The 25,804-nt window shown below is 44.5% G+C and overlaps 1 protein-coding gene across 1 annotated transcript in view; it reads right to left on the bottom strand.

The window, feature by feature from the left end:
* LOC145394105 (FMRFamide receptor-like) overlaps positions 1-25,804 on the bottom strand; it is a 379,045-nt gene that overhangs the window by 17,774 nt on the left and 335,467 nt on the right. Inside the window, exon 4 of the mRNA XM_080268084.1 lies at positions 23,391-23,454. The gene's annotated coding sequence lies outside the window, so the exon portion shown is untranslated. The remainder of the gene's footprint in view (positions 1-23,390; positions 23,455-25,804) is intronic.

Here is a 25,804-nt window from a genome sequence, read left to right on the forward strand (position 1 = left end):
TGAAACAAGCAGAAAGGGGAAGGGAAAAAGAGAGAGGGATCATGCGAAAGAGGGTAAGAGAGAGAATGGAAATATATATACCCGTATTGGAAACGGCAGAGGGAGATGAAGGGAGATGGGGGAGGAAGATGAAATGGGAGGGAGATGAGGGAGAGGGAGAGCGAGAGGAAGAGGGTGAGGGTGAGGGTTAGGGCGTGTGAGGATGAGGGTGAGGGTGACAGCGAGGGCAAGGGAATGGGCAAGAGAGAGGGAGAGGGAAAGCGAGAGGGAGAAAGAGAACGACAGAGTGACAGAGTGACGGGAAGAGGAAGAAGGAGGATGAGAGTGAGAATGAGTGAAAATGAAAGGGAATAGGAGGGGCAGAAATAGACGGGATGGAAGAAATGTTATAAAGACGAATGAGTGTGAGAAACAGGGAAAGTACGAGAAGGAGGAAAAGGAAGGAGAGAAGGAAAATGAAGAGGTGAATGAGAGGGAAGGTACTCGTATGAAGGGGGTGAAAGAGTGTGGGATTGAGGAAGGGAGGGAGGAAGGGAGGGAAAGGAGACAAAGGAATGAAGATAAGAGAAGAGAAAAAGAGGAGAAGGATAAGAGAGAGTAGACGGTTCAAATTCGGAATGGTAAGGAGAGGGAGTAAATATCTGAGAAAGAGAAAAGAGAAACAATGGGACAAGGTAAGGGGAACGGGGAAACAGAAGGAACAGGAAATGTTGCGAGAGAGAGAGAGAGAGAGAGAGAGAGAGAGAGAGAGAGAGAGAGTCATTATTAGCGAGGAAACTCCGGAAGAAAATTGGTCAAGTTATGAAGGCTTAAGGCAATACAACTCTCTCTCTCTCTCTCTCCTACTAATTCCGACTCTCTATACATTCACTGATATTAAATATATACATACGTATAGAGAGAGAGAGAGAGAGAGAGAGAAAGTAAACCTCTCCTCCTCCTCCATCCCTTTTCTTCCTCATATAGTTTCCGTTCCACTTCCCATACACACCTCTCCCTCCTCTCGTTTTTCCTCTCTGTTCCCCTTCCTCTTTTTATTTCTTCCTCTTCCTTGCCCCCTTCTTATTTCTTCATCTTTCCTGTTTTTCTCTTTTCCTCCTCCTTACTTCTTCCTCTTCACTTCTCATGTCACTTCCCCTCCTCTTATTTCCACCCTTCATTTTCTCCCTATCTCATTTTCCGGTCTCCAAGTTCTTCCTCTTCCCTCCTCTCCCTTTGCTACCCCTTATTTCTTCCTCTCTCCTCATTCTCCTATCAAACTTGACCCAAAGGTAACAGGGTATGGCCGTGCTTAGGGACCATGGAACTGAAGAGGCAGAGGATATAATTCAGCTAAATACTGAATAATTACCTAAACGACTGAATTAAAGAGATGCAAAACCGAGGAACACAGCAGTTGCTTCTGATTTCTCAAACCTCATCTGAATAACCACTTCAGACCGAGGACGCCTTCTTAAAAATCATAGTAAAGCTAACAGTGGATTTTTTCAGTCAGCGCAGGAGAGCACCCTCACTCTCCATCTCTCCCTGCCTTTTCCCTCAAAACAATGGTTAGTGATAAATGGTGAATCATCCGACTACCTGAAGCATCTATGGGAGTCCTGCAGGGTTTATTTCTCGGACCAACTCTTATCACACTATCAGCGATTTAGAAACGGCCTTGTTTTATGGAGGGTAAATTTGTAGACCACGAAAATCGGAGGTATTGTACTCGTAATTACTGAGGAGGACTGTGAATCCAACCAAAAATACTTGGATAAGGCAATACTATGGATTATAAAAGACAGATGAAAATTAATGTAGTTACACGTAGAGTAATGCAATTCGGGGAAAAAAAAAAAACTATTAAATACAGGCACTGGATGTTCGTATCTCGCCGACATATAAAGGACGAAAGAGATCTACAAGTCATTGTACGTAGTGATCAGAAAGACTCTCTCTCTCTCTCTAAAAAAAAAAAAAAAAAAAAAAAAAAGCGAGGACTCAAAGGCGATCCAGTAAAACTATTTAAAATTCTTGAACTCTACATTGTCAGCTAGGAAAATCTGTTCAAAATACAAAATGCTTCTGCCACTAGAAGCAACTGGAACAAGCTCAAAGGTATGAGATTATGAGATGCAACACTAACGCAGGGAAAAAAATAAATATTCGCGAAGTGGAAAACGGAATAAGTTACCAGCAACAGTCTTACAGAAATTAATCCTATGCAACTTTTACCTACATAAATACTAACTTCTTTATCTACCTGTTTCTCTTGATCACTTATATTTGCCATATTTTTCATTTATAGTCCAACCATCTACCCATCCACACACCTACATATCTATCTACCTACCTACCTACCGACCTACCTAACGCGCATGATTGGAAAAGTTGGCGAGAGGGAGCTTATTGAAGTGGGTGGTTAGAAGGGGTGAGGGGTGGGGAGGAGGGGAGGGATGTGGGGAGGAAGGGCGGGAACGTGAAGAAGAGAGGTGAAGGAGTAGGGAGGAGAAGTGAGGGTGTGGGGAGGAGAGGTGAGGAAGAGAGGATGTGAGAGGAGGGGTTGGTGAGAAAGGAGAGGTGAAGATGTTAGGGGAAGGGGTGAAGGTGTGAGGGGGAGGGGGATGAATGAATGGGGAGACGGATGGAGGAGTGGGGAGAAAAGGAATGGGGGAGTGAGGAGAGGAGGACGAGGGACTGGAAAGGAGGATGAGGGGGTGTGGAGGAGGATGAGGGAATGGAGAGGATGATGGGGGAGTGGGGAGGATGATGGGGAGTGGGGAGGAGGATGGGGAGTGGGGAGGAGGATGGGGGAGTGGGGAGGAGGATGGGGAATAGGGAGGAGGACGAAGGAGTGGGGAGGAGAATGAGGGAGTGGGTAGGAGGGTGAGGGAGTAGGGAGGAGGATGAGGGAGGGGGAAGGGGGGGTGGGGAGGAGGATAGGGAGTGGGGAGGAGAAAGGGTGGAGGATGGGGAAGTGGGGAAAACGGATGGAGGAAGAGTGTAGGAAGAGGAGCAGGGGGGGGGTTGAGGGGAATGGGGGACGGAGGTGGGATGAGGAGTGGAGAAGTGGGGAAAAGGAGGATGGAGAGTGGGGAGGAGAGGGATAGAGAAATGAGGAGGGATGAGGGTATGCGGAGGAGGGATGGAAAAGTGAGGAAAAGGAGGAGGAATGAGGGAACAAGGAGCGAGAGTGTGGAGAAGGGGTGAGGGACGGGTGAGGGGGCAAGGAACTGAAGGGTGGGGGTGGGAAGAGGAGGAGTGAATGAAGAGGGAGTGAGAGGATGGGCGGTGAGGGAGGATGAGGGGATGGTGGGGTTAGGAGAGGGGGGGAGTAGGGAGAGTTATATTAGGAGTGAAATGGGATGATGAGAAAAGATGAGAGAGAGAGAGAGAGAGAGAGAGAGAGAGAGAGAGAGAGAGAGAGAGAGAGAGAGAGAGAGAGAGAGAGAGAGAGAGCGCTCTCGCTCCGCGAGCATAGGTGTAAAAAAGTACAAATGAAAGCAAACAGCAACAGACCCATGTCATTTAGAGTTAAGTTATAACTACTGCAACCATTCTAGAGTCAAAGTCAAGGAAAGCAAGGCAGGGAAGGAGAATGAAAGAGGTGACGGGAAGCTTGAAGTGAGTGAAGGAGGGAGAAGCAGTGAGTTGGAGGGAGAGAGGAGACTGAAGGAAAGACATGGAAGGAGAGTGAAGTAGAGTAATGGAAGGAGAATGAAGGAGGGTAATGGAGGGAAAGTGAAGGAGGGGAGGGTGAAAACGGCTGAAGAAGTGTGAAGGAGAGCGAATGTGGGGTGAAGAAGAGTGAAGGAGGTGACGGGCAGCCAGCAATAAGTGAGTTAACAAGCAAAATCAATTTACAGTTTCACCAGTTGAGACCTGACAGTGACTGACTCCTCTCTCTCTCTCTCTCTCTCAGGCAAATTTAGTAACTTTCTCAGTTTTCTATCGATACACTGTTCTCTTTTCCTCTGTCTGTTTGTCCGTCCATCCGTCCGTCCGTTTGTCTGTCTCCTTTGTTTACAGGTGGTTAGTTAATCATCTACCTCATTCTCTGCGGGGTACTCAGTGCAAATCACCTGCTCTCACTCACCTCTGATGGACTGTGGTCTGTCTGTCTGATTACTTCTGTCAGCCATATACCTGTATGTTTCCTGCGTCTGTCTGTTTGTCTGTCTGGTTGATTATAACTCCCCCACCCCACCTCTCTCTCTCTCTCTCTCTCTTTTATTGCACTGAGTACTGTTTACATCAGTGACCTTGAACTAGTTTTGTGTGTGTGTGTGTGTGTGTGTGTGTGTGTGTGTGTGTGTGTGTGTGTGTGTGTGTGTGTGTGTGTGTGTGTGTGTGTGTGTGTGTGTGTTTTACTTTAATTTTCTATCAGATCTGTTCATTCGCTAACATTGCATTAAACAGAATTCTATATATATCCGCTTTCTTTGACATTTGCTTTATGAGGTTTTAAAAATACCCATGGTCTTCTATTACCTCCCACACCCTCTCAGTATCTCCCGCACCCTCTCAGTATCTCCTACACACTCTCCGTATCTCGCATGGCCAGTCCCTGATCTCCCACACCCTCATATAATATCCCACAGTCTCTAATAATTCTCACACACTCGGTCATTCTCACGCATATCTCCGCTCTCTCTCTCTCTCTCTCTCTCTCTCTCTCTCTCTCTCTCTCTCTCTCTCTCTCACTCTCTCTCTCGTGCAGTTAGTGATATACGTTTTTTTTTTTTTTTCATTTTCGTGCTGTGTTTTAAAATAAATAAATAAACACATACGTACTGCGTGTGGGTGTGAGGTGAATTTGCATTTGTATTTGTCGGCAGCGTATGTAAAGTGATTCCGCATGAATAACTGTTTTTTGTGAATGACTTTGTGATGATGAGAGTAATTTAGTTAGTCACAAATACACGCTCCAATATTTTTCTCAAATTTTAGTAAATATACACGCTCACACATACCCTATGTATACTGTATATGTATAAGTGTGTGTGTGTGTGTGTCTCTCTCCCTCTCTCTCTCTCTCTCCACCTATCTCCACAAACGCACCACCACCTATCACTAGTAGAACCCTGCCTCCAGCTGTCTAACCCTTGTCTACCTCTGTATCTCCAGTATCTATCCACCTTTAAATTTTTATCGATCGAGCAATGTGTTCATCAGTCTATGCATATATGTATGGATGTACCTCTCTATCTACCTGTCTATCTATCTATCTATCTATCTGTCCTTCGAATCATCAGTCTGCCTATAGGAACAGCAACGTCAACTCCACATCACATTAGCAAGCATCACCACCCACATTACACCCACAGTACACCCATCATTGCACCCACATTACACCCACATCTTTATCTCTTTTCTATCGCTACTTTAATGGTCACTGCTCCTCTGAACTGTCTGCTTGCATTCCTCCACCTCTACGACGGGCGCGCAGCACCCGTCTGGCAGCAGACTCTCATCCTTTTTCTGTCCAACTCTCTAATGCAAGAATTAACCGTTACTCCCAGTCTTTCATTTATGCAACAGGTCAACTCTGGAACTGTCTCCCTCTGTCTGTATTTCCTGCTGCCTATGATCTCCAGTCTTTCAAACGCAGTGTGTCCAGGCATCTCAAAATGATCGGATCTTGAATTTGGCTCTATATTGTATTTTGTTTTTCTCTTGGAGGGAACTGTTACTGCGGGCTCATGGCCTTTGGTTCCTTCTTCGTCGCATAAAAAAAAAAAAAAAAAGTACACCCACACTCCACCCACAGTACACCTACATTGCACCCACAGTACACCCACATTACACCCACAGTACACCCATCATTATCCAGATCCATAGTCACACCCAACAAACGCTCATTATCGATGTATTTTTGTCAACAGTGGCTCTAATTGCCCCACTCTAATTGCCTCATTATCGCTGTTTTGAGGTGATTAGAGAGGGTTGTTGGGAGAGGTGCTTGTGTGTTTGTGATGAAGGGTGGGTTCGATGTCGAGAGAGAGAGAGAGAGAGAGAGAGAGAGAGAGAGAGAGAGAGAGAGGTTGATTCTTATTCATCCCCGCCTATTATACAGTTATAGATCTCTCTCTCTCTCTCTCCCTCTCCCTCTCAATGAACTCCAATAAGACCAGAATGCAATTGATTTGAGCAATAAGAGTATACCCTTCCGTTATTACAAAACATCCGAAGTCCTAAAACACACACACACACACACACACACACACACACACACACACACACGCACGCACGCACACGCACACAAGCAATATCTATCTTCTCACCAACTCAAGCGAAGAAGCAATGTTGTCATCACTTCCAGCCCGCGTCCGAATCCTTGCATCCACCCTGGGCTTCTGCTCCAAGTCGCCCAATTTCCACTCTATCAACCGAGCCATTCTCTCGCATGTTCCAATTACTTGACGATCGATTGGAACATACGCACGAAAGTTGCTGATTCTGTCGTGGTTTTAATTCGTGTTTATAAATTTCCAGACGCAAGGAATCGGACGTGTTCCCGCCATCTTCCCGTAGGGCCATCGAAAATTTCGGACAAATTTGCCTTCGTAATTAGATGCCAGAAAAGTCAGCTCTCGTACTGGAATCTGATTTGTGTGTGTGTGTGTGTGTGTGTGTGTGTGTGTGTGTGTGTGTGTGCGCGTATTTTTTCAGATAAATTTTTATCCCTGTGGTTTCGATATATGAGTTTGCAATTTATTTGCTAAGGTCAGACGACTTATACACGTCGTAAGAACCCATCTATCTATCTACCTACCTACCTGTCTGTCTATCTATTGTCAGACGCCTTAATCCCGCAAGGGGGTGACCATAAACAAATCGCCTCCACGTCACCCCACCGCAGCGAAAAATTCTAAACTTACTTCCCTTACCTTTTAAATAATGAATTCCAAGACCTTGTGATTTTTCACTTGAGGACAGACCATTTTTTCTCAGCTAACAACAACAACAACAACAAAATCCATGCATACAGAAAACACACACACACACACATGCACATAGCCAACACTCTGAACCCCCCCACACACATCTAAAAAACACACAGCTATACCAAAACACACACACACACACACACACACACACACACACACACACCTAAAACACACGTCTCTTACAATCTCTGGCTCTAGTGTACTCTGGTAAGAATTAGTTCAATCCCACAGTCGGCACGTCCCTCCCCATAACTTCACCGCCTGAATATTTGACTGACGCGCTGACTGGATGACTGGCTGACTGGATGACGGGTAGACTGACTGACTGACCGAGTGACGAGCGGACTGGATGACTGACTGAGTGACGAACAGTTTGAGCGACTGACTGATTGACTGACCGACCGAATGAAGAGCAGACCGGACGACTGACTAATTTACCAAGTGACGAGCAGACTGGACGCTTTACTGAGGCTGGGAGATTGACAGACTATCTTACAGAGTGATGAGCAGACTACATGACTGATTGACTGACCGAGTGACCAGAAGACTGAACGACTGACTCACCGCCTGACTGACAAAGCATGACTGACTGACTGATTGACTGACTGAGAAAATAACTGATATGAATAGCAACTGCACGACTCACCGACCGACTGAACGACTCCCTGACTGACCAGTAACGTGTAAATAACGATGAAGAACTACTGGATGACTTGACTGACTGAGAGGACTGGGAAAGACTCAGGGAAAGAGAGAGAGAAAGAGAAGGGGAGGGAAAGGGAGGACGAGAGGAAGGTGAGGGAGTGGGAGTGGGAGGAGAAGGAGAGGTAGTGGGAGAAGATGAGGGAACGGCACCAGGAGTGGGAGAAGGAGAAGAAGGAGGAGGAAAGGAGGGAGAGGGAGAGGGAAAGAGTCAAGATGGAGAATCACCAGAGTGCATCCAGACCAAGTTGAGGTCAGTCAGGCGGAGTAGGGAAGGGGAGAAGGGAGGTGAGGGAAGATGAAAATGTAGATATGAGAGAGAGAGAGAGAGAGAGAGAGAGAGAGAGAGAGAGAGAGAGAGAGAGAGAGAGAGAGAGAGAGAGAGAGAGAGAGAGAGAGAGAGAGAGAGAGAGAGAGAGAGAGAGAGAGATGAGTGGGGTGAGGAAGGGAGAAGAGGGATAGGGGAAGGGAAACGGAAGGAGGAGAAGGAAGGATAATGGAGGGAAGATCGATGGAGAGGAAAGTGAGATGGGAAAGGGAGGGGGAAGGGAAAGGGGAGAGAGAGGGTGGCAGGGAAGGAGATGGGATGGGAGGAGAGGAGAAAGGGAGGAAAAGGAAGTGAGGGAGGGGAGGAATGAGGAATGGAGGGGGAGAGTTAGGAAGGGGGAACTGAGGGAGGAGGAATTAGGCACGAAGGGAGGGAGGAAGTAAGGAAGGGAGGGGATGAAGTAGGGAGCAATGAGGAGGGAAGAGGGAGGGAGGAGGGGAGTGGGAATGAAGGGGATGGGACACGACTTGTGCTGACTGGAGCACGAGCTGACGATCCGGAGGGAGCTGGAGGAAGGAGGGATGGAGGAGGGAGATTAGGAGTGGAGAGAGAAGAGGAAGAGGAGTAAGGGTGGGGTGATGGAGGGATGGAAGAGGGAGACAAGGAGGGGGTGTAAGGGAGGGGGGATTAAGAAAGGAGTGAGAAGGAGAAGAGGGTTTTGGAGGGACGGATGAAATGAGCGGTAAGACCAGGAGGAAGGATGGAGGAGGGATTTGAAACAGACAGTGGAGGACGAGGGTGATGAAAGGGGAAGGCAGGAAGAAGAACTGGAGGAGAGGGAATAAGAGATGATAGTGAAAGAGGGAATGAGGGTAGGCAAGCAGAGGGGGAAGACAGGGAGTAGGAGTGGGAGAGAAGGGTTAAGAGTAGGAGGTAGAGTGAGGGGGGGTGAGGGGGGAATGGAAGAAGAGGGGGTGAGGGGGGAATGGAAGAGGGGGTGGGGAGAATGGAAGAAGAGGGGGTGGGGAGGAATGGAAGAATACTTTAGACTGGGAACGGAAAATGGAAGGAGAGAGTGTGGATGGAATCGGGTAATGGAGGAATATTAATGGAATGGAAGAAGTATTGATGGAATGAGAAAATACAAGGAGGGAAGGGGGTAAATGAAGAACAAACTAAAATACTGAAAGAATGGAAGAGGAAAATATAGAGGATATGGAAGAATGGAAGAAGAGTTTGTAGAGGAAACAAAGAAGAAAAGTGAAGGATGGAAGAAAACCAAGGAGGAGTGGGAGTGAAAGGCAGGGAAGGGAGTTGGGGTGTTGGAGCAAAAGTGTGTACCTAGTGTATGAGGAATCAGACAGAAAACTGGCACTGTAATGGTAAATAATGCGCTGTAGTTGAGAATAATGAGGTCCAGTCTTAAAAATTTTCGTACCATGACACAGGTTTTCTTTTAACACCATAACAACGCTAGTATCATTAATATTTTATTTTTGTCACCGTCTGACGCTTGTACTCTGCAGGAGAAACTTTTCCAACCGGAGGTGTTACATGACAGCCTTCAAAACTCCTTCGCTATTTGGGGTTTCTTCAAAGCTGACACATCTAGCAGTGGGAAGAAGTCGCGGTACTGAAATGGTTGAAGTTTCAGTAAGTGTTATGTAGTGTGGTGCATCCTTGACAGATAGTGTATCCAGCAGAAAACAGTTTTATGCACGACTACATCAGAAGATTACTTTCAAAGACTGCAATGGAACAGAAATAGCAATTTACGCAAAACAGCCAGGCGCGTCACATCATGCATAAAATAAGTGATTTCGGTCCAAATATATAATATTGGTTTAGTTACTGATCGGGAAAAAAATCACCTATTAAAAACTATTGTGAAATACACGTTAATCAGAGAGCAGCAAGTCCTTTACACCATCTCGAAGCAGAATCACAACAATGCCAGCTGGATAAATTAACTAACAATTAAAGATGCGAACAGTCCAAGGGAATGCAAGATGGTCTCCGAAGTAAACTCTCTAGCATTCAAAGACCTTGAAAAAAGTTTGTAAACCAAACGGATTCGTGATGCCACATTTCATGAGTGTGTGTGTGTGTGTGTGTGTGTGTGTGTGTGTGTGTGTGTGTGTGTGTTGTCTCTGATCTCGTAAAACACTTTAAAAGGAAAAAAAAAAAGGCGAAAGTTTCTGGAGGTATCTGCCCAAGGAGTGATTGTAACAAGTTTAAGCTGAATTCCTGAAGAAATGAACGAATACCAACCAGTTTGATAAGGGCTTGGAAGATGGAAGAGAAACTGGGCAAATACAGTTTGGTCTCCACATAATGATAAAGACCACAGTAGCAGTATATCCCCCCGAATTAACTGTAGCTATATACTACATCACATTTATCTGACATATCCTGCTATAACTTTCAGAATTAATTTAGAGTAACACGGGTTGGCACAGATGGGAGTGGAGAGAGATGGGGAACAGAACTGAACGGAGAGGGAAAAGGGAGGGCACAGGGGAAGAAGGGAAAGGAAGGGCTGGGGGAGAGGTAAATCGAGATGAAGAGAGAGGTAAACGAAGGAGATGGAGGGAGTGGGCAAACGATGAGATGAAGGGAGAGGGGAACGGAGAGGATAGAGGGAGAGGTGGTAGTAGTAGTTGTTGTTGTATCTGAATGCAAACTCAGTAGACTGCAGGCTGAAGTTGCCCCCTCCTGCAGTTCATCCTCCTCCTTTCACGAGATAGGGAGGGAGTTCAGGGGCGTTTGCATAACCAGGCAGCAAAGGTGGCCAGCTACGTCAGTGCTAACACGCGATGGCGCCCCTCTCCAGCACCGGAGGGAGAAATAAAATGAAATGGACGAATAAGGGAAAGGAGGGGGAGGGGAAAGGAAAGGGAGGGGAAAGGAAGAGGAGGAGGGAGAGGGGAAAGGAGGGGATGGAAGAAGAGAGGAGACATGAGGGAATGAAAGAAGTCGGGCATCAGGAGTACAGAGGAGAGAGAAAACTGAAAAGGGAGAGAGAATGAAGAGAGAGAAAGATGGGCAGAAGAAAATGAAAAATAAGGATGAGAGCAGGAAGAGGGAAATAAACAAGTGGAGAGGGAGGACAGGCACAGAATTCTGCTCGCAACTCCTTCTGCCTGAGGACACCATCTTTATTTTATTTCTGTTGCTACCAGACTATATTTTATTCAGCTTATGAGACAGCCTTACTATACTCTCTCCACTTTAACTTGGCCGAATCCCAAGCTGTAACAAGAGATTAACACTAGAACACGGTCGAAAAAATTTGTATAAAAGGTATGCAGAGCCGTTGTATTGTTTTATTCTGCGACTGAGCTACGGAAATAAGCTGCAAATGAAGAAACATCTACCAAGGTGAAATGACTATAGTTGGTTCAATACAAACAACTCGAAAAAATCTCTCCCAGCTGAACGACATCGTATGACAGACGCATGATTAAAATGCATAAGACGTTCTCGGACTGACGTTTTGCTTGACGGAGCCTACTTCGCTCGGTGGTTCCATCCCCTGAAAGGAGGATGGTGGGCTGCATGGGGGGGGGGGCAACTATAGCCTTCAGTCTACTGGGTTCACATTCAGATGTGCTGGAGTTACGTCAACAACAACTCGGACTGAAGGAGTTGTCGCTTCAGTGTATTCTCAATGACCCATATTTAAAAAAAAATCGTCTGGTGATAGCGGTAATATTATACACGACACGTTCCAGAAGTGAAGAGATTACTGCTGGCTTCAGTGTACACTCAACGCGTCGCTTCCCATCCTTCCTTCCTTCCATCTCACTCTTCCCCTCCCCAGGCAATAAGAAGAGGTAGTAATAAGGTAAATGGAAGAGGAGGCGGGAGGGGTAGGGGGAAAGGAGACGAGGAGTGGGGGAAGAGGTGAGCAGGTTAGCATGGGTCAGATGAGGAGGGGGGGGGAATACGGGAAGAGAAGGGGCAGGGGGGTGAGGAGAAGAAGGAAGGGGAGAAAACGGGGGAGTTATAAAAAAGGAAATGAGAGAGTTGACAGGGAGCAAAGGAGCATGGAAGGAGGAATGGGGAAGATGTGTAAGGATGGGAAATGGATGAGGAAGAGGAGCACAGTAAGAGGGGGAAGGAAGAAGCAGTGGATAAGGAGAATGGGTAAGGATAGTAAGAAAGGCTAGAGGAAGAGGTGCATGGAAGGGAAGAGGAGCAGAGGATGAGGGGAGGCGAAAGGGGAATCAAGGGAAGACGGAGATGGGAGGAAGGAGCAGGGAGGAGGAGGGGGAGCCAGGAGGAGGAGGGGGCAGGGAGGAGGAGTCATGGGAGTAAGAATGGGTAGGGAGAAGGGAGGAGGAGGGAGCAGGAGTAAGGAGGGTGGGTAAGGGTGAGAAAAGAGGCCCAATCTACTTTCCAAGGTGGTTATGGCCCAGTTTGTGGTGGGTGTGTTGTGCTGTCCTCTCGCCTGCTGTCTCCCCCACCACGCCTTTCTTTATTACCCGACACTCACGACGGCAATGGTGGCGCTCTATGGACGCACTCGTTGTTTGTTTTTTATGTATGAAAGTTTGTCTGCTAGGATGTTTCAGATGAATCTCTTAAAATAATAATAATAATAATAATAATAATAATAATAATAATAATTAAAATAATGATAATCTATCTATTGCCAGACGCCTAAGGATGGCCACAAACAAATCGCCTCCATGTCGCCCTATCCAACGCCGTTTCACTGCCCTGTTCCCAGCTCACAGCTCCCTCTCTCATATACTTTTCCACTCCATCCCTCCACCTCGGCCTCGGCCTCCCCTCCTTCTTCCCCCCCTCCACCTCACTCGCATACACTCCTCGTTAGTTTCTTGCTCTCCATCGTCTCCACATCGCCAAACCATATAATAATAATAATCATCATCATCATCATCATCACCATCAAGACCCATTTTTCCCAACTAAATGCCAAAAATCTCTTAAAACTTTATGACAATGTCCACGATTATACTCAGAATTCTCATTTAAATCCCGCAACCACCAAGCATTTCTGTCTAACTCGTGAAAAATCCCAATAATTCTGAAGGAGTTAATGAAGGCTACATGTAAATCCTCCGGCACGAATAAGTCTGTCTTTAAGTTGAATAAAATCTCCCTGGAACTCAGAAAACGTCATCGGGTATATGTGCACAGGGTATTTCATGGAGGCTGGCATTCATAAAACTTCTTAGGCTGGACATTATATACGGGACCTACTATGCCGGATTATACTTTCACACACCTCGCAGCGCGGCACTTACTGGCTTGGATTAGAGAGAGAGAGAGAGAGAGAGAGAGAGAGAGAGAGAGAGATCCTAGCACTTATTTCTTTTTCCCAGAGCGACCAAAGCCTCTACGCTCTCTGGACCTCGCCAAAAAAAAGGGGGGGGGGGAGGTTAAGGAGGGAGGGATGAGAGGAAGAGAAGGAGAGAGGAAGGACAGGAGAGGGTGGGAGTGAGGGAAGGATAAGCAAAGGGATAGGAACAGAAGAACAGAACCCAGGAAAGGAGGAAGGAAGGATGGAATACTGAAATGGAATGATGAAGGAAAGGAGGGAAAGAGGGAAGAAATGAGTGAGAAAAGAGTGAGAGGGCGAGAAGGAAAGAGGAAGAAAAAAAGTGAGGGAGATGAAGAGACAGGGAGGTATGAGGGAATGGAGAGAAATTGGGAGAGTGAATAAATATCATATAAGGAAAAAGTGAATGATAAGAAGGGAAGGAGTGGAAGGAAAAAGATGAGTGCAGGAAGGATAGAATGATGGATGAAGAAAGATGGAAGATGAAAGAGAGAGGACGGATGGAGGGGATTAGAAGGAGGCAAGAGGGTAGGTAGGAGATTGAGGAAGAAGCAGGGAGAGAGGTACGAATAGGAGTGATGAAAAGTGAATACAGATCAAACGAGGAAATATGAAAGGAAAGGAGGAGGGAGGGAGGGAAGGAAGGAAGGGAAGAATTAGAGGATGGAGGAAAGAAGGGAGAGAGGAAAAAATGAATAAATGAAAGAATGAATGAAAGAATGTATGACGGAATGAAGGAAGGAAGGGAGAAAGGAGAGGATAGAGGAAAGAAGAAAGGTATGAATGAGTGAATGAATGAATGAAGGAAAGAAGGAAGTAAAAAAGGAGGGATGGAAGGAAACATGGAAGTAGGGGCAAAAGGGAGAGGAGGATGGAGAGAAGGGTGGATAAAAGAAGGGATAAGGGTTAGTGAAGGTGGCGAGAATGGGTTAGAGAAACAAGAAGGAAGGCAAGAAGGAAAGATAGAAGGATGGAAGGTAAGTAAAAACTGGGAGAAGGAAGGAAAGCGAGAAGGGCGGATGAAAGTGTGGGCAGAGGAGAAGGTTAGGGTTGGTTAGGTAAAGAATGAATAAATGAATGAATGAATGATAGTGGCAATGGAAAAGGGGAGAAGAGGGTGGATGAAAGAAGGGAGAGGGGTAGGCGGAGAGTGCAAGTGTGGATTGGGGAGACAGAAAGGAAGGAAAACAGGAAGAAGTGACAAGGGAGAGATGGAAGGAAGGGAGAAGGGAGGAAGGATGAAAGGAAGAGGAAAAAGGGAGAGAAGGAAGGGGAAAAGGGTGGATTAAAGAAGGGAGAGTGGGGAGTGGAGTGGGCGAGGGTGGATTAGGAAGACTGTCCCCCTGAGATGTATAAACTTCAGTCTGGAGGGAGTGAACTTGTCCGTCGCCAGGGGAAGCAGCAGGGGATTAGCGATGGGGGAGGGAGGGAGGGAGGGAAAGGGCAGACTAAGGGAGTAGGAAGGCAAGGGGGGCTACGAAGGTCAGGGAGGAGGTAATGAGGAAAGGAAGGAGGTAAGAGGGCAGGAAGGGGAGGGAGGTAAGAGAGCAAAACGGTAGGAAGGCTGGGGAGAGGTCGGACGGCAGACGAGAGAGGAGAGTGGCAGGAAAGGAGGTAAGGGGAGTAGAGAAGCAGGGGGGAGAGGCAGGGGGAGGAAGGCAGGGAGGGACGCAGGGAGAAAGATAAGAGGCAAGGTGACAGGGAGAAATGCAGGAAAGCAGGCATGGAAAGCGAGCAAGTAGGCATGAACTCCTTCGCTTCGGTGACATTTATTTTTTCCAACTATGTATTATCATTATTCTTATTATTTTTGTTGGTTTGGTGACGAGACTGATTTTATTTATATCTAACCCTTCATGTTCGAAAAGTTTATCTTAGCGAGAACATGTGTGTTTAAAGACAGCAGGAATTAATGGAAAACTACGCCATTGGACTGAAATGGTTACGCAGAGAGAGAGAGAGAGCATGTGTGTCGTTATCCGGATGAAGTTCATTTGTTTATTTTTTGTGCCTCATGTTTTACTCTGTCTTACTTATACTCTCTCTCTCTCTCTCTCCCTCTCTCTTCCCGCCAAAGAACCCTTCCCCACAACACCGCTATCGCTTCCTGTTGGCTATAGTGCTGGAGAGAGACCCCCTTCCTCCCCTCCCCCCTGCAGTTCCGAGGCGGCAGCAGGTGGTGGTGATAGTGGTGATAATGATGGTGATAGTGCCAGTTCAGGTGAATGTGGGGGTATGAGAGTGATAGTGATGATGATGGCAATGAAACGAAGGTGAAAACGGCAGTGGTGATGATTGTGAGGGTTATGTGAGTGGTGATAATGATGGTGACAGTGGTGATGAATGTAAAGGTTGTGAGAGTGACAGAGGTGATGATGGTGATGAAGGTGGAGATGGAGGGTTGTACAAATCTGAATAAAATCGTCTGACAGAAGCGAAAACTATGTAAAAAAGGACATGATTATTTGCTGATTCAGATACACTAATTTAACCTTGCATGGCACTTTGGTGTGTGTGTGTGTGTGTGTGTGTGTGTGTGTGTGGTGTGTGTGTGTGTGTGTGTGTGTGTGTGTGTGTGTGTGTGTGTGTGTGTGTGTGTGTGTGTGTGTGTGTGTGTGTGTGTGTGTGTGTGTGTGTGTGTGTACTAGTAAGGGGACTTCATGCAGGCACACATAATATCTTTGGCACCTGGGACACAAAGCCAACTCTGTGAGGGATGGAGATCATGTGCTCAGTCTGGTGTGTGTGTGTGTGTGTGTGTGTGTGTGTGTGTGTGTGTGTGTGTGTGTGTGTGTGTGTGTGTGTGTGTGGAGAGAGAGAGAGAGAGAGAGAGAGAGAGAGAGAGAGGAAACAGAAGAGGGAAGGAGAGAGAGGGGAGAAGGAAAGGGAAAGAAAGGGGAAGTGTAATGATAAAAAGTGGGGAGAAGGGAAGGGAAAGAGGGGAGAGAAGGGGAGGAAAAGGAAGGTGGAACAGAGAGGGAAAATAAGGATGAGGAAGTAGTAAATAAGAGAGGGAGGAGGAAGAGTCAAGAGAGGGACAAAGGAAAAATAAAAGAAGAACGGGAGAGATGAAGGTTACATGAGAAGGAGAGGGAGGAAGGAAGAGTTGAGGAGGAGAGGATGGGAGGGAAGGAGGACAGAGAAGGAGAAAGAAAAGAACCAGGAGGGAAGGAGACGCAGAATGAAGGAGAAGGGGAAAAGGAGAATGAACAAGAGACTGAAACAGAGGAGAGGGGAATAAACATGGGGGAGGGGGGAGGAGAGAAGAGGGAGGAGGAGTAGAAGGAAGAGAAGGAACAATAAGGTGAGGGAGAAAGAAAAGGGCATTGAAGAGGTAGAAATAGAGGAGGAGGAAGAGGAAAAAGAAAGGGAAGCACTGGAAGAGGGAAAGAGAAAAGGAGGGTTGTGTAGTGTTGGGTAGTGTAGTGCAATGTAGCTATCTCCTCTAATCTACTCTCACCTACTCTAACTAATCTTAATCCAGCAATGCCTAACCTAAGCTAATATAGCCTCTCTTTTAATTTCTTTCGAGTTTTTGTCCCAGAACATTTAGTATCCATTCATTCCTCATATATTTATTCAATTTCCAATCTACTCCCCATTCACCCATGTCCATTTGCCTTCAGCTGACGTTCCTGCTTCTCTCTCAGCCAATTGGTCAACTCTCGGTGGAATGCAGAGCAGGCGAGAGAGAGAGAGAGAGAGAGAGAGAGAGAGAGAGAGAGAGAGAGAGAGAGAGAGAGAGAGAGAATAAACACCGTAAGAAAAAGATCCGACGAGAATGTGGATGGTAAAACACAAGGGGAAAAAAAAGACAGACAGGCAGAACGTGAAGAAAATAAAAAAGAAAACGTGATTTGGTAAGACAATCTGGGTGGTGAGCTTCAGGGTGTAGCGGTGCCTCAATAAAATGCAAACAAGGCATCAGAGCTGGTTTTCACCCCTATTTGTTTAGGCCAGGGGGGCGGGTGGGGTGTAGGGGACGAGGGAGAGGAGGATGAGGGTCTGGGGAGAGGGAAGAGGATGACGGAACAGAGGGAACAAAGGGATAGGGGTTTGAGGGAGGATGAGGATGAGGAGGAGGAGGGAAACATGGATAGGGTGACTGAGGATAGAAGGATGTGGAGTTACGGTGAAAGGTTGGGGGAAAAGGGGTGAGTGTATGAGATGTGGGGTAAGAGGTAAGGGTTGTAGGGTTGGGGTACAGAGATAGGGAGAGGATAGAGAGGTGAACAGACTGGGGGAGGAATGTGGAGGAGGGGGAGGAGTGTGGGGTGAGGGAAGGAAGTGGGGAAGGACAGGAGGGGTGTGGAATACGAAGGCGCGGTGAATGCATGTGTGTGTGTGTGTGTGTGTGTGTGTGTGTGTGTGTGTGTGTGTGTGTGTGTGTGTGTGTGTGTGTGTGTGTGTGTGTGTGTGTGTGTGTGTGTGTGTGTGTGTGTGTGTGTGTGTGTGTGTGTGTGTGTGTGTGTGTGTGTGTGTGTGTGTGTGTGTGTGTGTGTGTGTGTGTGCGTAAGATGGGAGAGGCGGTGAAAGGGGGAGGGAAGAGTGGGGATGGGAGGGAAAAGACAAAGAGGTAGGTGGGGAGAGGGATAAGGACGGAGGGAGAGAGTTATGGAAGGTAAATGGAGGGATATTGAGAGATTGTCCCCAGAGTGGTGGGAGAAGGGATGAGGGGAGAGAAGGAGGGGAGGAGGGGGGAGGAGAAAGGAGAGGAGGGAAGGAGGAAAGGAGATACACAGTAAGGCAAGGGTGCAGAGGGTGGCGGAAAGGAGACAGAAAGAAGAAAGGGTTAAGACTGGAGGGGTGGATGTAGAAAGATAAGGATGGATGATTAAGAAATGATATAGGAAGTGAAAGAGGGAGAAAGGGAAGAGACAAGTAAAGGATAAGAGAGATAAGAGATACAGAGTGACACGAGGAATGAGTCGTTACTGAAAGGGGAAACGAGAAACAGGAAGCGATGGAGGGAGACAGGGGAGAAGCAGATAAAGAGGGTGAAAGTGATAAGTTATATAAAGTGACAGGAGGAAGGGGCGGTGACTGAAAGGAGAGATAGGGAGAGAAAGACATAGGACGAGGAGGAAGGCGAAATGGAAGCCAATAGGGGAACAGAGATAAGTGATAAATAGTGAGGCGAGGAAAGGGCGGTGAATGAAAGGGAAGGCCGGGTGAGAAAGAGATAGGAAGACAATTGAAAGGTAAAGAGATATGATAACAGAGATGTCTTAAACACTGATGGAAGGAGGGGAGATAAATGAAACGAGAGATGGGAGAAAGACAGAGATAAGAAGAGGAGGGAGTAGATGGAGAGATAGAGGGGCAAAACGATGACAGGAAAGCAAGAAAGAAACAATGACGAAGGAAAGAGGAATAAAAAAAGGCAAATTGTTATTAAGGAAAACTATGGAAAAAAAAAAAACGATGCAAAGACAAGCCTACATCCCGATTCAGCCTTTACAAAATAGAGATAAAAATATGAAACATGTAGGCTAATTATTCAATCTTTTTCCGACTCTTTTTTAAACACTCTCTCTCTCTCTCTTTCTCCCTGGGGTTTTGAGGGAGAAAGATTAATCACCACGAATTCCTTGCATATCGCGAAGACGACTAAAAGTGAGGCGTGGCGTGGACTGAAAATCCCTCACAAAAACCTTCCCCCCAAACCTTAGATCTCGGAACAGCTTGCCTATCCAGGATCCAGGAACCATATCGGCCACGGGTCCTCCCTTTCGTGTGTTACTTTTACCTGACAAGATTTACACTCATACTCGTAGCCTCCCATCGCTAAGTAAAAAATTAATAAAGTTCTTGCTTACAATGCAAATACTGGAGAGAGAGAGAGAGAGAGAGAGAGAGAGAGAGAGAGAGAGAGAGAGAGAGAGAGAGAGAGAAACTCGACGGTCCCACCCAGCCACGTTTCACTATCACCCACAACCCCACCTCCTTCCCCTGTCTCCCATACAGAGCCGAACAGTAGAAAGGGTCGAGGTTTGGAATCTCCCGAAAGAGGATCATTTGTTTGGATGATCCTCCGTGGAATTCGGGGAGGGGGTTGGTTTCTCGTGTGTGTCAGAGAAGAACATGAAGAACAGTATATAACAGTGGCTCCCAATATCTTTGTTCTGTTCTATCTTCGTTTGAATGAGCATGTTAGATAATAAATTTTAATAACTTGGGGAACTAAAGGTAAAGACACGGTGAACGCAATAAAACATAATTAAGTAAACTGAAAATTCCTCCTGTATGGCTGAAATTACACTTTTAACCACCAACCAACTACCATCACTACGACTACCATAACTACCATCACAACCACATCTATGACCCTCAAATCCGCTACCATTACAACTACCAAAACTATCACCACAACCACCCTAACAAAAACGACCACAAACACCACAAGTAACACCACTACGATAACTATCACCTTAACTATACTACCACCACTATCAGGCTTCCAACTACCCAAATCTACTTCTGCTACTACCACAACTACCAATACAACCATCACAACTACCACAACAACCAACAACACAAACAGCACCACCAACACCACATCGCAACCGCTAACACCATTACCACAATCAGTACCACAACAACCACCCCAATATCATCACCACCACTACCTAGATAACCATCATTACAACACCACCACTATCACAACAACCACCAATCAATACATAACCACTACCACAATTACAACCACCACCACTGCTACTACTACTACTACTACCACAACTACTGCAAACATCACCACTACAGCAACCACAACCACCACTACCACAATCACCATCAAAACATCAAAAAAACCCAACTACTACTACAACCAAAATCATAACCACCACAGCCACCACAACCACCACCACCACAACTACCACCATGCGGCCTCATATTGATCACTCTCTACCACTATCATAACTCTGCAGCATAATTGAATTGGCAGAGCAATAAGTTCAGTGGCCAGCCCAGTTTCTCTCTCTCTCTCTCCGTGTGTGTGTGTGTGTGTGTGTGTGTGTGTGTGTGTGTGTGTGTGTGTGTGTGTGTATCAATTACAGCTGGTGGCTCGTACAATATGAAAAAAAGGAAAGAAAAGAAAGCGCTTCATTCTTTAAAGATTTCCCTCCAGCATTACAAAACCTTTATATGTATCTACCTGAGTCGACAATGATCTCAATATGTGGCAGAAATAATTACCTTTTCCTCTCTCTCTCTCTCTCTCTCTCTCTCTCGTACCACCAATTAGACCATAACGACCCTTCAGAAGCCATCAACTCATAGGAGGCAAAACGTGACTCACAGACGGCGGGGAACTACTCACATACATGGCAGGAAATTTTCTGATACTTATACATACAACTCCCATATCCATCAATCTATCTATCTACATACATACATACATACATATACATAGATACATAAAAACACATGGAAAATAATCATAACTCGAACGATATAAAAAAAAAGTAGTGATAAATGGTCACAAAATTACAAGGAAAGTCAATTATCAACGAACTACTCAAAAATTGTTGGGAATTACTCATAAAAATGATGATAAATAGTAAAATAATTTCAGGAAAAGTATTATTAATTCTGCTGTGACATTCATAATAATGCTAGGAAATACATTGCTGCTGGGAAATAATTGGAAAAAAAAAATCCTTGGAGATATTCGCAAATGTGCTGGAAAATACAAATAAAACTGCTTGGAAATACTCATAAAATTGCTAGGAAATATTCATAAACCTGCTAAGAAATACTCATAAGATTGCTGGGAAATATTTACAAAACTGCTGAGAAATATTACCAAAATTGTTCGGAAGTACTCATAAAAGTGCTGACACATACTAATAAAACTGCTCTAATATACTCATAAAACTGCAACAAGATACCCGTAAATTCCCTAAATAGTAGTCATAAATATACCTGGAAATACAAAATTGTCACAAAATATACTTACAATGGTGGGACATATCAACATACCTGCTTTTAAAAAATGCTGAAAAACACTGATCATACAGATGGGAAATAATCACTAGAAAATTGCTACGATCAAATAACTTCTACAATATACTAAAATTAATTAAAAATATATTTATAAAACTGCACCATAATAATAATATTAGTGGGAAATAAGCATAAAAGTGTGCAGAAATACTTATAAAAAACAATGGGTATTATTCGGATAAATCTACGGTAAAAAAAAAAAAAACATCTTTTACTATGACTGACAAACTCCATGTAAATGTTCATCAAATCACTGGAAAACATTACACAAACTGTTTACTTTCTCATATAAGTTGCAGGAAATAAGATGAAGGAAATAAGAAGAAATATCAATAAAAATCCTGTGAAATACTGGTCTTCATTAAACTGTTAGAAAATACTACTCTACTCATTAAGACAACAAAATAGAAATAAAAGATAAAAACACACTTCAAAAAATACCTGGAAATTCCTGAAAAGTCGTAAACTGTTACTAAATACTTGTACTCATAATATTTCTAATCAACAATACCACGACAGCTGGAAAACATTAAACATAAATGACATATACTCACTCATGAAACTGGTGGGAAAAAATGCTGAAAAATACTCATAGACTTATGAAACACATTTATATAATTGCTAGAAATTATTAATAACAATCCCATTGCAATTGTTAGTAAAATGCTTCCAAGGGAGTGGAAATAATAATACAAAATGCTGGAGCAACTGAAGGAAAATACTTAAACTCTGGCTGGAAAATACTGAAGAAAACTGCAAGAAAATACACAACGGAGACAAAAAGCATAAAGTCCTAAAAAATTTATCAAATTGCAGGGAAAATATTCGTGAAATATCAGTAAAATATTCATACAATTGCTGAAAAAAATAAATGGCTGGAAAGAACGTATAAAGTTAGAAATATTAATGAACATCCTGCAATGAATAAAAAATATCTAAGTTACTCATAAAACAACTAAGAAAGATATACAGTACAGAGAGATACTAATATAATAACTTGGAAATATTTTTTGAACTGCTGGGAAATACTGCTACCAGTATTGATAATTCTTTAAAATTATCAAATAATACTCAAATTAATATTGGGTAATTCTTGAAAATAAAAAAAGGAGAAATTTTAACATAACTGCCGCAGAATAAAAACAAACTCTGGGAAATATATGAAACAACTAAAAAATATTAAAAATGTTGGTGCAAACTAATTAATGTGATATTCGTAAACACTAAGAAATATATGTTTAAATACTAAAAAAAAAAAAGCGAATAAATCACTTTGAATATGAAAATGAAAAAATGAACAAAAATAGTTAAAAAAAAAAAACTCAAAATTTCTTACAAGCATATAACTCCATAAAACTAGCAAAACTACAGTGCAAAACAAACATCAACAAAAATTAATATTGTGGTAAAAAAATGCAAAGAAAAAAATAATGACAATGCTACTTAAACTCACAGAATTATTCAGTATTCAGTAATATATTTGAACGTGCCAGGTAAGATTTTGATATTCGTGTGAAATATAAAGTTCCTCAGATAAGCATAAAACTGAGGAGAAGAAGGAAGGGCAGGAAAGAAGAACATGAGAAAGAAGAAGGCTATAAAAGGAACAGGATGACAGAGGAAAAGAAGACTGAAGAATGTATATCTCTGGAAGAGCTGAGGTGGAAAATAGGACAACGAAAAAACAAAAGAACGAAGAAAAGAAGTCGAAGAATTCAAATTGGACAAGAAGAAAAGCATTCAAGAAAGAGAGAGAGGGCCGAAAATACACGGGTATGTGGGAGGAGGAGGAGGAGGAGGAGGAGGAGGAGGAGGAGGAGGAGGAAGACAGAACAGGGGGAGGTAAATGGCAAGGGTTCAATAGGGAAAAGAGAAAGGAGGGGTGTTGAAAATAAAGGAGCGTGCTGGGAGTAATAGTGTTCCTAATTTGTGAGTCTGCATCCGCCCTTTCCCACTCCTTAACACGGAATGGAAGGGTGGGTGGAGAAGAGGATGCAGAGACGGAAAAGAGAGGAGAGGAAATGCAAGGAGGTGAGAGAGAGAGAGAGAGAGAGAGAGAGAGAGAGAGAGAGAGAGAGAGAGAAACACATAGAAAATTGCGAAAAGAAGGATTAAACATACGAAAACAAGACAACAGAATGTAATGTTTGAACGAAAATTAATGACTTACCAATGTTGTTTTATATCACGTCCTCTCTATCCCCCTCTCTCTCTTTCCGTCTTTCGTTAACAGCCTGAAATAAAGAAAATGGCAATTAGTTACGAATCAGAAAAAAAAAAAACACACACACACACACATAACCTGCACACACATAACAAACTGCAATTTCATATAAAAACATACATAGGCACAAAAGCACACAGCTGACCTTTAATCTGCCTATCCGTATCTATCATTGAATCTATCTCAATATAATACACACATTTACATACTACTATACACACAAATCTACATACAGGTACACACACAGACATACTGAAAAATATATGCGAAATGAACAATACACAGATATACTTCTAACATTTCTATCCTACATCCCATTTGTGTTCTGGCCCTTTCTTTCTCCTCATCCCCTCTTTCTTCCCCTGTCACTATGCCTTTCTTCTCATTCTTTCTTCTTCTTTTCCTCTTCCTCTTCCTCCATCTCATTTTGACTTCCTCATTACCTGTCTCTTCCTCCTACCTTCACTGTCATCTCCCTACCTTCTAATCGTCTCACCAATCTCCTTCCTTGTGAAACCATGTATTTTCATTCCTTCCTCCATCCTCATGTTTTTTTTTTTTTTTTTATTTACTCTCCCCTGTCTCTTTTCACTTTCTCCCCCACCCCCTCCCTTTTCTCTTCTTCCCCTACCCACTCGCTCCACTTACAGTACCTTTTCTCATCTCTCTCTCTATCCTATCTCCATTGTCTTTCTCTCCCTACTTAAGCTTTCCACTCCCAGCCTTCACATCCACCTCTCTCTCTCTCTCTCTCTCTCTCCTACATTTAGTTTTTCCCTGATCCCACCCGACCCCTCTTCTCCAATTCCTTCTCTCTCTCTCTCTGTTATTCCGTTTCTTCCCTTTCTCCTTCTCTCTCTCTCTCTCTCTCTCTGTTATTCCGTTTCTCCCCTTTCTCCTTCTCTCTCTCTCTCTCTTCTATAGTTTCTCCCCTGCCTACTGATCTCCAAATTTCTTTCCCTTCTCTGCTGACATCTGCTCCCTCACTCCAAAGGAATACTTATGTAACTGGAAATCCTTAACATCATCAAAAAACTGAAACGCGAAAATACACTATGACGTTATATATCTACATTATCGGAGCTTATGACGTAGCTCCCCATAAAAAGATGATGTGTCAGCTACAGACTCATGGATTTGGGGTTGATCTATGTCCATGGATCAGAAAATGTCTCACTAATCGCAGATAATGAGTTGTAAAATCGGGGAATCTTCTGACTTGCTCGAAATAAATAAGGACCCCCTCCCCACTCCTTCCTCTCACGTTTTCTTAGCTTTCCATGTCTTCTTGCCCCTCCTCTCCTGCTTTCCTTTCCTCAACTTCCCTCTCCTCTTTCTTTCTTCTCTTTTTTCCATTAACCTTCTATCTCCTTCCACTTCCCCTGCCTCCTCTCCCCTTCCACTCTCTATCCTTCTTTTCCTCCTCTCATTTCCCATCTCTCCAACTCCCATTCTTCTCCTTTTCCATATCTTCCTTATCCTCTTCCCGTTCTTCTCTTCTTCCTCATTTTTTCTTCCTTCTCCTTCTCATAGTTTTTTTTTTCCTATCCACTTCCCCTCTTCACCTTCCTTCTCCACTTCTCTCCTTCCTCTTCTTCCAATAACTCTTCCACTGCTCTTCCCTCCTTCCCCTTTCCTTCTACCTTTCTTCCAATTTCCCACATCTGTCTCACCTCCCTCCTCCCCCTTCCTTCCCCTAACCTCCTCCCATTCTTCCTCGTCATCCTTGTCCTCTCTCCCTCCCCCTTCCCCTCCCCCATCCCCTCACTAGCCTCTTGCCATTCTTCTCTCTTCTCCTCCATGTCATCCCTCTCCCTCCCCAATCCTCCCTACCCTTGTCCTCTCTCCCTCCTCCTCCCCTTACCCCTCACTAACCTGCTGCCATTCTTCTCCCTTTTTCTCCATGTCCTCCCTCTCTCTCTCCCTCCCTCCTCCTCCCCCTCGTCCCCTACCAACTCCAGGCCCCAAATTGAAAAAGTTCCCTGCCGTACAACCCACCCGCTTAGAATTACAGGGGACAAGTTGAAGATTTTGGAGGGATTTTTGGATCTTAGGTACTTGATGAGATAGACAGATGGATAGTAATAGATGGAGGTAGGTAGATATATAGACAGATAGAGACAGACAGATAGATAAGACATACGGACGGACGGACAAGCAGACATAGTTAGATATACAGAGAGATAGATTAGATAGACGGACACACAGACAGACAGACAGATACTGTAGATAAACAGGTACCGCAGATGAGAGAGAGAGAGAGAGAGAGAGAGAGAGAGAGAGAGAGAGAGAGAGAGAGAGAGAGAGAGAGAGAGAGAGAGAGAGAGAGAGAGAGAGAGATTCTTTCCTAAGGTAGATAA

Source organism: Coenobita brevimanus, chromosome 26 (assembly GCF_032717465.1).
Source record: "Coenobita brevimanus isolate Jiangsu-jjx chromosome 26, ASM3271746v2, whole genome shotgun sequence".
NCBI lineage: Eukaryota > Metazoa > Arthropoda > Malacostraca > Decapoda > Coenobitidae > Coenobita > Coenobita brevimanus.